The 15710-nt window shown below is 39.5% G+C and overlaps 1 long non-coding RNA gene across 4 annotated transcripts in view; it reads right to left on the bottom strand.

Moving 5' to 3' along the window:
* The window catches only part of LOC140619803 (uncharacterized), a 94884-nt gene that overhangs the window by 27518 nt on the left and 51656 nt on the right, over nucleotides 1-15710 (bottom strand). The window contains exons 3-4 of one of the 4 annotated variants that reach the window (XR_012019599.1): nucleotides 9990-10115; nucleotides 2670-3198 (exon numbers count right to left, since the gene is read on the bottom strand). The exons of 1 other annotated variant lie outside the window; for it this stretch is intronic. This is a non-coding gene — a long non-coding RNA (uncharacterized lncRNA). Of the gene's footprint in view, nucleotides 1-2669; nucleotides 3199-9989; nucleotides 10116-15710 lie in introns of those variants that run through there. 2 more of the 4 variants (XR_012019597.1, XR_012019601.1) reach the window with 2 other exon arrangements.

The raw sequence follows: 15710 nt of genomic DNA, 5'->3' as shown, positions 1-15710 counted from the left end.
GGGGTGTGATCCTGGAGACCTGAGATCGAGTCCCACGTCGGGCTCCCTGCATGGAGCCTGCTTCTCCCTCTCCCTGTGTCTGCCTCTCTCTCTCTCTCTGTCTGTCTCTCATGAATAAATAAATAAAATCTTTAAAAAAATAAAAATTAAAAAAAAACATAAGCAATTTTGTAGTTTGGGGGCTAGCCCCCCAACAAAATTAGTCGGAGAACTGCTTGACTCGTGCATTTGGCAACTATAGCCAAGCAAGCCAAGTAAATCAGGCTAATTACTGTACCTTTCTTGCTGAATATATGTGTGCATTTAAGAGTAACGTGCTCCAACTTCTCATGTTCTCTGTTGGAGCACAGTCTGCCCCTATTTATTTTAATGCTTTTGGTTGTTGCTTGTAACCATGGTCTTATGTTTCTGTTGATTCGATTTAAAAAATCCTACTTCATTAGATTACAAAAAGAGAAGAAAAAAAAAAAAAGCACCTTCAAATATTTAGATTAAAGCATCCTGTGCAGTGCCAGTCTGATTGTCAATTATAATAAACTTTGTGTGAGGAAACAGAGATCAACAGTAAAACCACAGAAAATGTCCTCCCCGGCCTCTCCTTAAATGGGTGGGGTTTCCTTCGGGGCAGTCTTCCTCGACTTGTCAGCCAGTCCTCCTAATCACTGATGCTTGCTGATACAGCTCACCCATTACAATTTCACAGTCCTGTTCCATCAGAGAGAAAGAGCTTTGATTTACTGCTAATTAGAGTAGCCATGCTTCCTTGGGCACAAGCAGCATTGTGGGTGATGATGTAACCAAAAACCAGGGTTTTTGTGAGAAGTCAGTACAATTTAATGGAATTGAGAAGGCATTATTTTCTCTGTGAGATGCATGATATTACTTCCGTATCGGCCAGAAAGGCTGAAAGCACTGAAGGCATTTTTCTCACATTATAAAGATCGAGAGACAGACAGGAAATTATTCCAGATTGCTAACTCAATCTGAGAAGGTTTGTATACTTAAAAAAAAAAAAAAAAAAATCACAGGCTTCTGACTCATTGCCAGACAATCTGTAAACAAACAGGTATAGAATTGCTATCACTGCTCAGAAAGTGTGTTTGCTCGTTTGCTTGGGAACTGACCCAGACATTACAAGTTGGTTACCAATATGGATTCATTTGAAAAAACAAACAAACAAACAAAGTCATTGGATGTGAACTCTGTTGTTCCCAAACATGAGCACTTTAATATGGGCCAGAGGAGAGCAACTCAACAACCTTGCAAGTGTCTAAGTTTAAGGCAAAAATTGTGCGGTTACCATGCTCTCAGCCATTGTATTTATATCACTCAAAATTTCCCAAGGTTACAGGTTGCTGTTTTTAGATATCCTCAATTTCGGTGCTACCAATTTTATCTAATGCTTTGGTTTATTTGGGGAGGGGCAGTAGTTTGGGGAGACATATGTTATGTTCCAATTGTTTTACTCAGAAAACAAAAATGGGCATGGCCGAGGTTCACTCTAAGAAATACATGCTAGAGAAGCAGTATGTTTAGAGGTTTAACCATCTGTATCTGCTGGGGTTTATAAGCTCGAGGAAGAAAAATCACCTATGTATTTTGAGAAATGACAATGAAATGTGTGTTTCTTTTAACCACATCCGGAAGTTCCCTAAATAAGTGAACGTGGAGTGGTCTGAGACACCAGCTGTGAGATACCAGACGGTTGTGAAAACTGCAACTAAAGTTCTCAAAACTCTGCTTTATCCTCTGAAGACGGGATCTCTTCCAGAGTGAAGCAGTCAGGGGCCTTTGAATATTTAAATCAGTGAAGACTTAGCAATCAAGGCTGGAGCTTTTATTTCACAATATATCCATTCTCAAAAATGGGACTTTTAGCATTCACTCTGTTCAAAATTCTTTTCTCTGTGTTTGTGACCCAGTCCCTTCCTAAGAAAAACTAAGCAAATATATAAGACAACCTGGAAAACAAGTGCCATAAAGACAGATTAAAACTGAAGTTCGAAAAAAAGGGAGGATGTGACAAGGATCTTTTTGTATGCTTATTTTTGCTTTTTTGCTTTTGAAATGCTGAACAGTCCAACTGTATAGCTGGTCATAAAGTCACCAATTTTTGTAAATTACTGAATAAGCCTATTTTTAATAGATTAGAGATCATTGACATTTGATCCAATGCAGCAACAGAACCATCTTTAGTTTTCTGTTAGAGTTAGTGCAACACTCAGAAGCATCTAACTTGCTAAATAGGATGGGAAAAATCTCTGACATTGGGATTTGCTGGTTTCAAACTTTTTCACCAAAATACCCATAATTAGTACCCAAAATAGAAGAAACTTCAGCTCCTGAAGTATCTGCCTGTTTAGCCTGAAAACAGGCTCTCAAAACTTAATTTTTTTGGAAGACTCGTATTTTTAAAACCATGTATGGATTCCGCATGCTATTCTGCAATATATACTTTTGTCTTAATATATTCTCCACCAAGTGACACAGTGAAGATGTGCTGTCACGTTGGACCCGGCATCCCTTCCGGCCCAGAACAAAAGAGCTCTCAGAAGTAAGTGCATCCCAGTTACAAAGCAACTTGTAGCATTGGAGAGAGTAGCATTAGGCCAATACAACTACTTTTTTCCCATAAAAATAATACACTCTATAAAATTGAGACCATTTTGACAGCATTTATTGCAGAAAAAAAGTAAAGTGTTGGGATTGGCTATTTTAAGGTCAACCTCAGACTACGAACTGCAGGACTTCAAGCTGTAACCAAACCCACACTTGTTATAGGACCTTAAGCAGGCCAAGCAGGCTGTGGTCATGATTATGTATACAAACCGCCCACACAGGGTGTCATGCCAAGGTCAGTGTGTTTGTGCCAACCATTTTTGTTACACATGTGGAACTGTGCACAGTGGTTCTGGGTACGGCAGCTGGAATGGGTGTCGGCATAACTGTGAGGAAGGCCAGCAGAAACAGGCTGGTCAGACAGGCCTCGCAGAGCACTGATGCATTTATGAGGACGAATCAAGTCAACAAACATGTATGTCACAAAGACTCTAGTGGTCTGGATGAGCTGCACAATTGATCACAGAATTGCAGTAACTGTTGAAACACCCCATATGGATGGTTCTAGGGACAGGACATTTATTCCTTCCAACTGACATGTATCTTTCCATTAAAACGATCTATGATGGATGGCAAAGCCTAGGGGAGATGACATCGATCCATCAATAAACTTTAATTCTCTACAAATTAGTGTGCAAGACCAATTGAAATTTTTAAAAGCCAAATAATCTTTAAAACCATTCCAAAGAGGTTGTTATACACTAGCAAGGCTTGGTTCACAGTCATGTACAATTTACATTTGAGGTCTGAGTTCTTAAAGGAAAAGCACTTGAGCCTATTAGTGCATTTATTCAGTAAGATATGTGGATTTATCTTATTTACGTTTTCATTTTGCCCCAAAACGTGATGCAAACTAAAAATTTCTGGGGAGCACCAGTCCATAGAACGTAACTCAAAATCCCAGTCACACCCAGTTATGATTCGGCACACATCCACACTCTTTACAGGTGTGGGGTCTGAGGCGGTAGCTTCACAATGTCACATAAGTGAAAGGATTAGTTAACTCACTAAAGGAAAGAAATTCAGCAGAGCAATCTGTTTGTAATTGCCTTTTTCACTTTTCTGTCTGCAGCAGTAATATCACAATATCATCCTGATAATACAAACTAAGAAACATGACATCTTCGGAAATTGATACCAACATTTAGGATCAGATTTGGGAGACACCTTAATGAAACTGAATGCAAGTAAAATACCATGTTAACAAGTGGAAATTCTTGGTAAAATATATAATGCCATATAATACTTGTTTGTACACGTTATATAAAAGCTTTCCTTCCTCACTGTAGTACTTAAAGGACTAACACCTAGAATGTTTTAATGACATTCCCAGTGAATATCAGAGATATTTAGAACCCTGGTTTCCAATATTCTTCATACACTGTGGAACGACATATATATATATATATATATATATATATATATATATAGGGTGGCCATAGAATGTATCATCACACTTTTAGAGATGAGGGATGCTGATAATAATTACATCAGGATATGAGGTATAAACACAGATTGTCCTGGGCTAACAGAGACACTTGCTCTGCCTGGAAAGAGTTATCACAACTTCATGCACAGACAGAAGGGAGGACGTGTCAGCTTGCTTCATAATCACAGAACACGTGAGATTTTGCAAACCTAAATAGATGCTCTGCCTCCATCTCATTAATGGCAGAATGTGTATCCCCAGATTCAAGTGCAAAACAGATGCTCACATGTTATATGATTATTTGGACGCAGGGAACATACAGACATAGCATAGTTCAACCTAGAAATTTAGAGTCAAAAGTTTAAGAACAAGACAAGACCAAGGGATGCAAGTTGATTCATAACAGTTCCATGACAGTTTTAAATCATAGGGCAAAGTTCTTGGAACTAATTTTTAACACAAGTTTCAACTAAAACTGAATTAAAACCATAAATTAATTTTACAGATTCAGTTATGACTCTCTAAGTATACCAGTTTTCAATATATTTGATACATGGCTTAGGATAATGTGTAGGTCTTTTATTTTCTATATTATAAACTAGAACTTTTTCTTATTAAATTTATTATGACTATATTAGAAAAACATATTTTATGAAGTGAGTTTACTCATTTATTTGTAGGACATCTTAAACCAAAGTTGTGATTGCTGTAGTTGTCAAAGGGTAACAGGAGGTGTAGCCCGGGTGGCTCAGCAGTTTAACGCCTGCCTTCAGCCCGGGACGTGATCCTGGAGTTCTGGGATCAAGTCCCACATCCAGCTCCCTGCATGGAGCCTGCTTCTCCACTTCTCTCTCTCTCTCTATGTCTCTCATGAATAAATAAATAAAATCTTTAAAAAAAAAAGAAAGTTTAAAGTTTAAAGAAGGTTTTAAAAAGGGTACAGGAATAAAACTTTTCTCATTTCTTCTCTCATTCAATAAATATTCATCACAATTGTTCTCAAAATTTGCAGAAATTAAGAAATACCTGAAGGGAGGGCTCAGATGATTGGGTCCTGTCCTCAGAGTTTCAAATTCAGTGAGAATACAGTAGGGTCCAAGAATTGGCATTTTCAGGTTGTTCTAATGCTGCTGGTCTGGGCGCCAAACTTTGAGAAATGCCAATATATTGAACATACAGTATTTGCCAAGGGTTATGTGCTGGGAAGACAGCAATAAACAAAACAGACAAAAATCTCTGCCCTCATGGACCCTATGTCCTACTGGATGGAGACATACAATAAATACATAATTAAAATATATGGCATGTTAGGCAGCAGTAAGTCGTAGGTGCTATGAAGATAAACAAAACAGGAAGTGGAGTGTAATAAAGTAGTGAAGGTATGATGAAGAGGGTGGTCAGGGAGGCCCTACTCAGGAGGCAAAATTCAACCAAAGACTTCAAGAGAACTGAACAGTAGGTCAGGGACATCTGGAGGGACAGTCAGTTCAAATGCCTTGAAGCTGGAGCGCCATGGCCAAGGTTAAAGAACATGAGGAAGACCAGAAAGGGTGTGACTGAGGGAGTGAGAGGGAGCCCAGAAGGGAACAAGGCAGGGATCAGCTCCGGTGGGGCCTTCCAGGCCCCTGAGAGGTCTTTGGTTTTTGTTCCGAGTGACATGGAAAATCATGGGTAAAGTCTGAGCAGAGAAATGGCATTAGCTGATCTCCATTTTCGTGGTTGAAATAAGACTGGTGTTCAAGAAATATGCTGGCTGGCTATATACATTTGGAAGTCACCACCATATTGATATTTATAACTTGAAACTCATGAGCTCACCAAAGAATTAGTGAATCTAGAGAGGAGAAGTCCAAGAATTGGCCCTGGGGAAATCCAACTTAAGAGGTCAGACAGATAAAATAAGACCACAGAAAAGAGGTGGAGATGGAGCAGCCTTGAAGTTGGATGAAAATCTGCAGATGCTGGCATTCTGGAAAGGAAGTGAATCATTAGGAAAAAGCTTATCAGCTGCTCATAGATCAAGTAGCGTGAGTAATGGAAATGAGCTCTTCACCCAAGCAACACAAAGTCCAGTTGTGGTGTTGGCAAGAGCTGCTTCAGCGGTGCAGTAGAGACTGGCCGCTTCACTAGAGCATTTTCATGTGCAGGTGGGAAGCCAGTGTGGAGAGAGACAGTGCATGTAGGCAAGCTATTTGAGCTCAGCTGTTAGAGAAGAGAGAGACATGGGTGGTGGTAGCTGGAGTAAACATTAGATCAAGGAGAGGGTGCCTTGCTAAGATGGGAGAAAGTACTAAAAATCTGTAAGCTGGTGGCTATAATCCTGTAGAGGCAGAAACATCAATGATGCACACAAAGAATGGATAATATATCACTGTGATATCCTTAAGGAGGAGGGAGAGCTGAGGTCTTCTGCCCCAGGAGAAGTTGTATCAAAACATGAGCAGTTTGGGGCACCTAGTGGCTCAGTTGGTTGAGCACCCAACCCTTGAATTCGGCTCAGGTCATGATCTCGGGGCCCTGGGATCAAGCTCCACATTGGGCTCCACACTCAGCGGGAAGTCTGCTTGAGATTTTCTTCCTCTAACCCCTCCCCCCACTCTCTCACTCTCTCTCAAATAAATAAATTTTTAAAGAGAACATGAACAGTCCATCTATAGCAATAGGAAGGAAGGTGTAATATGTGATATAGATGCAGATGAATGGGTAGCGGTGGTGGTGGGTGCTTCAGTGGAAATAAGATCACCAGCTGAGAAAAAGCATAACACAGAGGCACCGGAAAGTTTGAAGCGAGATGAAAAATGTTTAAATATCCCCTGGTTGGGAGAAAGAACAAGAACAAGAAGAGGGAGGAGAGTTTGAGAGACTGGGATTCATTGGACAAAAGTGTAGCAGAATGGCTACCAACGCTAATAGAATCAGTCTGGTATTTTGGAATTATTCCATTTAATATCCCCTGAGTATTTTTTCAAGTATGTGTAAAGCTACTGATCAGAGCAACATATAACTTCCCGAGATCTCCCTTATTAGAAATTTGCCCCAAAATAAAGGTCATTTGTTGGACCTGTCAGTGAACCTATTCATACAGAAATGCACTCAACTGGGATTTCACAATAAATTGGGATAAAATATACTGGTGAATTCTTATTCTCTGAGATTTAATATAAACATCTGAGGGATAAACCATTAGATAATATGTGTATCTCTTTGCTGTCTTTGAACACTTCAAAGATATAACTGCCTTGTTGAGGTGACAAGGTATTAATTAGACAGGAACCTTTATGCAATGGCCCATCAGACCCCCTAGACTTTGTTTCTCAACCGTTTTGTCAGAAGAAGTCTGGTATTCCATGAACTCTTCATACATGTGTGGCCCAATTTTGATCAACATACAGGGTTTTTTATTCCTACAATAAATATATATGGTGTTACGGCAACACCTGTCAGGAAGAGTATCCCCGGAAGGTAATAAAGGACACATGCAGCTAGCTGTAAGAGGTAAAAGGAGCAGTATAACTCCAAACAGGTGGGACAGAAATATGTGAAAATCTGGCCTGTTATGTTTATAAGAGTCTACTTAGGGCAGTAAGAAATGTTATCCACTACGCCACTGATGCCTTAGTAAGAAACGTTCTCAATCAACAGTGTAACCCCAAAAAACACCTACAGGAGTATGAAGATAGCTACAGATGCTATTATGGACACTCTAAGGATTTCTTAGTCTTCATAAAAACACTGCCTTCATCAGAGACTGTCCTACAGGGCCAAGCGCAGATTTCCAGGCAGGGCACACGGGAAGGGATGACACAGGATGTGTGACACAAATGTAAAGATTTGGGTCTCCAGTCAAGAGGCTTACAGTCTAATCAGGAAAGTACCTATAAATAAAGAACGATATAGAAAATGCATTCTAAACTTTCAATGTTTTAGAATTCTACCTAATGTAGGTAACAAATATTTTGCAGGATGGGGAAGTCATCATGGGGAAACTGGGTCTTCAGTCACGCAGGAGGCCCCATAGCTCTCTGACCTACTCTGACTTTTGCTGTAAACCGGGACAACCATCAGAATGTTCTTGGGAGCTTTTCAGAAATGCGGGTTCCTAGCATCCACCACATCCCCACTTATGAGTCTGGTGCCAAACGTGGCTGCACAAGTTGTGAAAAGAGCTACTTCTCCCAAGACATGTTTATTTTTTCATTTCACCCAGATATTATTCTTTATCCAGGAAAAGTGAAAGACACTGTCAGCACTGTCAAGAGAATGGTTCCTTTGACTCGTTTCTCCACAAGGACATCAGGTTCCCGACCAAAATACACTAAACCCTAATGCTCTGTGATATAAAATAAAATCATGCTTTCTGATCTTCTGTAAAAATTACACTTTTCATATATTTGATGCTATGTATATTATCAATTACAGTTATAGGACACATTTCTATTAACTAGAAACTGGCAAAATCTCACTGATTTTTCAAAGCTCTTCTCAAATGTTTACTTCTCTATGAATCCAACCTTGACCACTTCCTAAAAAGAACTGCTGCCCCCCCAAAAGAGTCGTGTGCCTGTACATACCACCAATATTGCCATCATTAGCAAATATTGAGATTTATTACGTACTTACCGTCATGTGTTGAATTGCATCCCCCACCTCCAAAATTTATGTGTTGAAGGCCATACTCCAGTACCTTCAGAGAACTGATTAAGTTAAAATGAGGCTGTTTGGGTGGCCCTGAGCCAAACTGACTGGTGTCCTTATAAGACAAGGTGGTCTGGACACGTGAGAGAGACACACAGACATGTGTACACACAGAGGGACGACCACATGAGGACATAGTGAGAAAGTGGCCATCTGCACACCAAAGACAGAGGCCTTGGGAGAAACCAACCATGCTGACACCCTGACCTCAGACTTCCAGCCTCCAGAACTGTGAGAAAACAAATTTCTGTTGTTCACGTCCCCCAGCCTGTGATCTCTCACGGCAGCCCCAGCTGACTAACTCACTTGTCCAACTACCTTGCAAAGGATGAGCTCCTAAAAGACATGGGCTCTGACTTATACTTGGTACCCAGTGTGGTGTCTGGAGCCGAGCAAACATCCAGTAAATGTTAAATAAACTTATTTATTCTAAAGGTTAACCACTGTGATTATGAAGAAAAAGAATAAATAGCATGTAGTTCAATTATACATCAAAGTTATAATTTATCAGAAGCTAAAAATTATGTTTAATTTAGAAGGAATGTGGAAAATAAGAAAAGGTATAAAAAATATTTAAAAGCCATTTATAATGTTACCCTTGGTTATTACCCCTTTTACTATTTTAGTATTTTTGTTTCCAGGTCCTTTTAATTTCACATAAACTTTCTTTGATTTGAAATATATGTAAACAAGAAGTAAGTATGTAAATAAAATATAAATATAAATATATACACACAAAGTTTTGTATCATTCTTTTTCCTTGAAATATATACAATCACTTTTTCTATTTTTAGATAATCTTTAAAAACATATTTTTAATGCCTACATAATGTTTTATCATATTTATCTATCCGAATTTAAGTATCCCCTATTTAGTTTCTGATTTAGGAGCCACAGCTACAATGAATCTCTTTGCATAAAAATCTTCACTCACATCTCTATTATGTCCTTAGGATAAACACGTTTAGGACTTGACACTGCACATCCAGCAACAGTGATAATACATAAAGCTCATTCTAGGAGGGGTCAGACTCAGGCTGTTATCCACAACTTCTACAATTCTTTATCCATAGAACACACTGAATCATGATATGCCAAACCCTGCAACCTACTTTCCTACGGAAATGAGAAAATTGAGGTCTTAAGATGAACAACAAAAAGCAGCAAGAAAGTATACACTCATTGCATCTACACAATGTACACTAGGATCACGGTTTCACTATACAGATGTCATGGGCAGACTCACCCCTCTTATTTGAGATGATCCAGGTGACAGGAGACAAGGAGGCTTCTCTTGGCTCTCCTCTCCCTTCAGAGAAGGGGGAAATTGTCATGGTTGACCATAATCTGGGGAGGCTTCCTGTACCAGGCCCTGAGGAATAAGTGAGTAGCCATAGGTAACAAATGAAGAGAAAACAGATGGCCTCTGGGAATCTGAGTCTGATACCTTATATGGCAAATGGGGAATTAATGGAGCAGAAGACATCAAGGTTGCTAATCATCTGATCTTGAAATTAGATTATCTTCCATTGTTGGGGGGGGGGCATTTGTAACCATCAATGAGGGAGAGGGAGGCCATCAATGAGTCATAGTCAGAACAGTGAGGAGGAAGAAAGACTCCATCTGCCACTGCTGGCTTTGAAGATGGAAGGAGCCAGGAGCCATGGGATGCAGGCAGTCTCTTGAAATTGGAAAAGGCAAGAAATGGACTTTCCTCGAGAGCACCTAGGAGAGCAGTCTCTATGACACCTTGATTTTAGACCAGTGAGACTCTCATGTCAACTTCTAATCTCCCAAACTGTAAGACAATACATTTGTATTGTGTTAAGCCAACTAATTTTGTGGTGATCTGTTGCAACAGCAATAGAAAACATACCATAAAGAATAGAAATATACCAAAGGTACGACGTCAGAACTCATGTGGGACCTGAGATAAGCATATGGAGTCAAGATTTGTGCTGGTGAACAGTGGGAGACAGGTCAAGGGAGTTAGGTTCAGGTGGAAAGGGAAGAAACTAGGATGTCTTGAGATCATCAAAACTTGATCCTGCAGATGATAAAGGACATTTGAGCAGGAGAGTGAGAGAATAAAAGTGATATGTTTCTAAAACGAATCTGGTGGCATCATGTAAGGGAGAGTTAATGGAGAAAGAGCAGTTAAGGTTTTATAATAATCCGCGTGTGGAGCAGTAAGTGTCTGGACACGGCAGCAACTTTAAGAGAAATGAATGCTCAGGCATGAGGAACATTACAAAGGAAAACCTATTTCCTATTTTTTCCTGTGTAGAGTTCATTCTTCAGACTTCACTTAATTCCAGGGTGTCAGGTGGAATGCAGAGGATGTAGGTAAATTATGAGAAACCAAACAGTCCCTCAGAGCGCTCCAAAGATATATTTTAAAATATATCCTTTTAAAATCTATATCATTCTACATGGAAGTATTGTTAAAAGAGATTGATGCTTTCTCTCTTGTTTCACCCCATAAACCCAGATGACTAAAATCTATGATTCTCTAGTGAGAGGAAACTGAAGCCAATGTCCTGCCATCAATGTCATTCCATCTACTTAAGCATGTCACTGACTCCAGACAATGGGAAACTTCTTTTGTTTTTCAGGAACTGGGTTAGACTGCCTTCACATACAAGATATTTTTCAGAGAAAAGGAAAAGTAAGACGTTTAATTCAGTTTTCAAGAGCCCATGATTAGATAAAACTGAATGTTGTTTTCCTAGGTTTTTTTTTTTTTTTACCAGTAGACATTTTTACCTAGGTCTGTAGGATGATAAAGTTATAAGAAAACCTCTGCAAGTCCCCCCTTGAGTGTGTGTGTGTGTGTGTGTGTGTGTGTGTGTCCATTTTATTTACAGCAGCTCATTTTATTTACAAACTGCATGTGATCACTGGGGTGTCACCTTGTGAAAAGTAATATATTTGTCGAAAGGCCCCTTCCCGTAGTCTAATCCTACCTATCATTCCATTCCTTCCTGTAACAGAAATTTTGTCCTTAGTGTCTGGACTCAGAGTAGCTGCCCAGTGAGAGTTTGATGAACAGGTGACAGATGGGTTGGTTGACATATGACTTAGAATCACAAGGTCAAACTATGTTAACATTATTTAAGCATTGTGGTACTTGCTGTCGAAATGCTTTCTGAAAAGAGACTCCATCTCCTATAAACACCCCATTCACTGTTACCTGCACCGATTAATACTCCCATTACTAAGTTTCTGAATATTTGATGTATCCCTCCACTGAAAACAGATTAAATGGCTTCCATATTCATTATATTTGTAGTTTTCCTCTCTGGCCAGTTGTCCGTTCACGTCCTCGGTCCATTTATAAGCAGAGTTGGGTTCATATCTTAGATAATTTCCACACATTATTTATGAGACCATTGTAGTAAATATTTTCTTCTTTCCCAATTTATTTGTACTCTGGTTTTAACAGGCAGAAATTTTATACTTTAACATACTTGAAACCTTCTATTCTTCTATACTCAAAACATTCACCCAGAGGCATCTCACTTCCCTCTCCTCGTGATGTACTGTGGCCTGTGAGCCTCTTCGCACCACTTCCCACAGCCTAATGGACGGTGCCCCCTTTCCTGAAACATCCCCCTCCACATCTCTTCGTCTCTCCTCCCCACTGGTCACCTCGAGCCCACCCTTCAAACCTTTATACCTCAGCTCCATCGTGCCTTCCTCGGGGACGTGGTGCAGGTCAGATACTCTAACCAACACCCTACAGAGCAGCTGAGCAGTAAATCTGCAGTCTTAACGTCAGTATTGAATCAGTATCCCTTTGGGTTACTGTCCCTGCCTTTCTCGACTGCTCATCCTTAAACCCATAATGTCTTAGCAGGAGGCCTGGCAGACAGACACTCCGTCAATATTTATTGTATTAATTAACTGCGTTTAGAATTAGGGAGTCTTACCCAAACAGGGGTGGCATCACTTCTATTTCTGCATGTTTGATTGTTAGGTTTTTCCCATTTAATCCTCATTCCGTCTGAGCTTTATAGGCTGGCATGTGACATAAATCTACATACTGAGGCTTTCTTTTTTTTTTAAGATTTATTTATTCATAAGAGACAGAGAGAGAGAGAGAGAGAGAGAGAGATCGAGGTAGAGACACAGGCAGAGGGAGAAGCAGGCTCCATGCAGGGACCCCGACGTGGGACTCGATCCCGGGGCCTCCAGGATCACACCCCTGGGCTGAAGGCGGCACTAAACCACTGAGCCACCCAGGGATCCCCATACTGATGCTTTCTAATATGTTTATGTATCTCATTGATAAAGTAGGTCTCTCCTTCATGCTCCTTTAAAAATACTGTAGAATTTGTTTCCCAGTTTGCCACTGTGAGTAAAGTGAAGATCAGTCTAAGCAAAGCCAGCCTGCTTGAGCTCACATCTTGGCAGCCCCACTTATTAATTATATAATCTGGGGGCAGCCCCTGTGGCGCTGCTGTTTAGTGCCACCTTCAGCCTGGGGTGTGATCCTGGAGACCTGGGATCGAGTCCCACGTCGGGCTTCCTGTATGAAGCCTGCTTCTCCCTCTGCCTGGGTCTCTGCCCCTCTCTCTCTCTGTCTTTATGAATAAATAAAAAAAAATCTTAAAAAAATTATATAATCTGGAACACATTGTATAATTTCTGTGTCTCAGCTTCTTTATCTTTAAGGAAAATACAGTAATAGTACTTTCTCAAGGGGTTATTATTAGGGTTGCTGTATGTAAGATGCTTAAATGCATGTGACTGACACATAAAAAGGACTTAGCAATAATGATTATCTTCATCAGCATTTCCTATAAGAAAAGCATTTGAAATCTAATGAAAATGTCATTAAAATTAAAAATTTCTGCATGTTAAAATATGTGTTACTACTGTAAATGGCATATCTGTATTATACTTTCTAAATACTTAAAAAGTATTTTAAGTCTTACTTAAAAGCAAGAGGTGTCTGGGTGGCTCAATTGGTTAAGTGGCCAGTTCTTGATTTTGGCTCAGGCTGTGATCTCAGGGTCGTGGGATCAAGCCCCACCTTGGGCTCTGTGCTCAGCAGGGAGTCTGCTTGAGATCCTCTCTCTCCCTCTACCCTTATGGCTCCCCTAACCCTGTACTCTCTTGTGCACAAGCGCTCTCTCTTTCTCTAAAATAAATAAATAAATCTTGAAAAAAATATATAAACACTTAAAAGTAACAGTTTTTATATATTTGCCTTTCAGGTAACAATATCATTTATTCTTTTAACTGGTTCTCTTTGGATAATTTAGCGGTACAGGCTGTCTGGAAACAACGGCCACTTCATTTGTCATTCCCACAATTTTACTTCTTACTTTCACTTCATTGACTTAATCCACTGGTTTGATGTTCTCAAATGCTCCAGAGGCGTATTCTCCAGAGGCTAGCTTCATGGAGGGTTGGTATGTGATTTGGAGAAAGCAGGCACCATACTCACATAAGCTTGGGAACTACTGGGCTAACTCAACAAACATGCTCTAATTTGTGTAGATAAACCTAAGACACAGACAGTAACGTGCCCAACCCATACCAACAGAGCACAGATTCAAAACTGAATCTGGATTCTTACATAAAAATAAGCTACAAATGATCAATGAAAATGAGTGAAATAAAAATGATGAAAGATGTAAATTGTGCAAAGCATCACAAAAAATATGAGGCCTATTTACGGGGATTTTAAAACTCATCCTTGTACTTAAATTCATCAATTAAGAGAAAGAAATATTTAGTCAGTTGACTCCTTATGAACTGATGACACAGCTAATTTACTCTGAGCACCTCAGCTAACCTCTCCATTCCTAGTTGTACACATTTCTGAAGTGAGACCAGTACGTACATACTTTTCCATTCATAATATAATTTGTCCAAAAAAAAAGTATAAGCTGATGTCTCTTCCATGTATGTTAAAGGAACAATTATTTGCAAGATATCTATTATGAATCATTGCTAATTTGCAAAAGATCTGGCAATAAATGGTGCCCAAACCTACATTTTATACACATCTTTACTAGCAAAATGTTTATGGGGTGCCTCAGTAGCTCAGTGAGTTAAGCATCAGGTCATGATCTCAGGGTCCTGGGATCAAGCCCTACATTGGGCTCCACACTCAACAGGGAGTCTGCTTGTTCCTTTGCCCTTCCCCTGCTCATGTTCTCTCTCTCTCTCTCTCTCAAATAAATAAAATATTAAAAAAGAAAGATATTTATTAAGTACATACTATGGTTCATTTAAAAAAAACAATATGAATAAAATTGAGAAGCCCTCCTCAAAATACAGTATAGTAACTTAAAGACAGAAAATTATATAAAAGTGTCTATTAAAAAATAAAATAAAAAGTAAAAGTGTCTATTATAACAAAGATAGAGTATAAAGCTCCAGAAGAGACATGAAACAGTGCTGTGAGAGTTAACAGTGAGCAGTGATGGAAAAAAGACACATTTCATTGCTATATATCTGATATAATTTAAGACTTAGAGATTTAGAAATACTTTTTATATATTTATATTTATATATAGTCTTTCTTTCTTCCACAAACCTTATTAAATGCTCACGTGTTCCCATATGATTTTACAAAAAATAAAGAAATCAGTTCCTCTGCTAAGAACGCTCGTAAATTTGAGAATAACTTAGAGTAGGTATATAAAACGCTCCATGGAAGCACAGAAGAGACAAATGGGCCCATACTGGAGGTGTGCTTGCCAGACAGGTAAAATGCTCGTGAGTGGAGAAGGAGAGTAAACCATTTCAACCCAAAGGAGCAGCGTCCACAGGGCAGGAGGGCACAAAGGAACCCAAAGACTCAGTCACAGACCCTAAGGCCATCCACCATGGAACGTGAACCATATACCGAGCACGGCACATACTTTGTGTCCTTTAATTGTCTAACAGCAATGAGAAAGTTTTCTGCTGTCCTCATCTTCGATCCAAGGAAACTGAAACTCCCAAGGGT

The sequence above is a fragment of the Canis lupus genome, chromosome 27 (genome assembly GCF_048164855.1).
Source record: "Canis lupus baileyi chromosome 27, mCanLup2.hap1, whole genome shotgun sequence".
NCBI classification, from domain to species: Eukaryota; Metazoa; Chordata; class Mammalia; order Carnivora; family Canidae; genus Canis; species Canis lupus.
The sequence above is the reverse complement of the archived record's forward strand: the minus strand, read 5'-3'. Positions and strand labels throughout refer to the sequence as shown.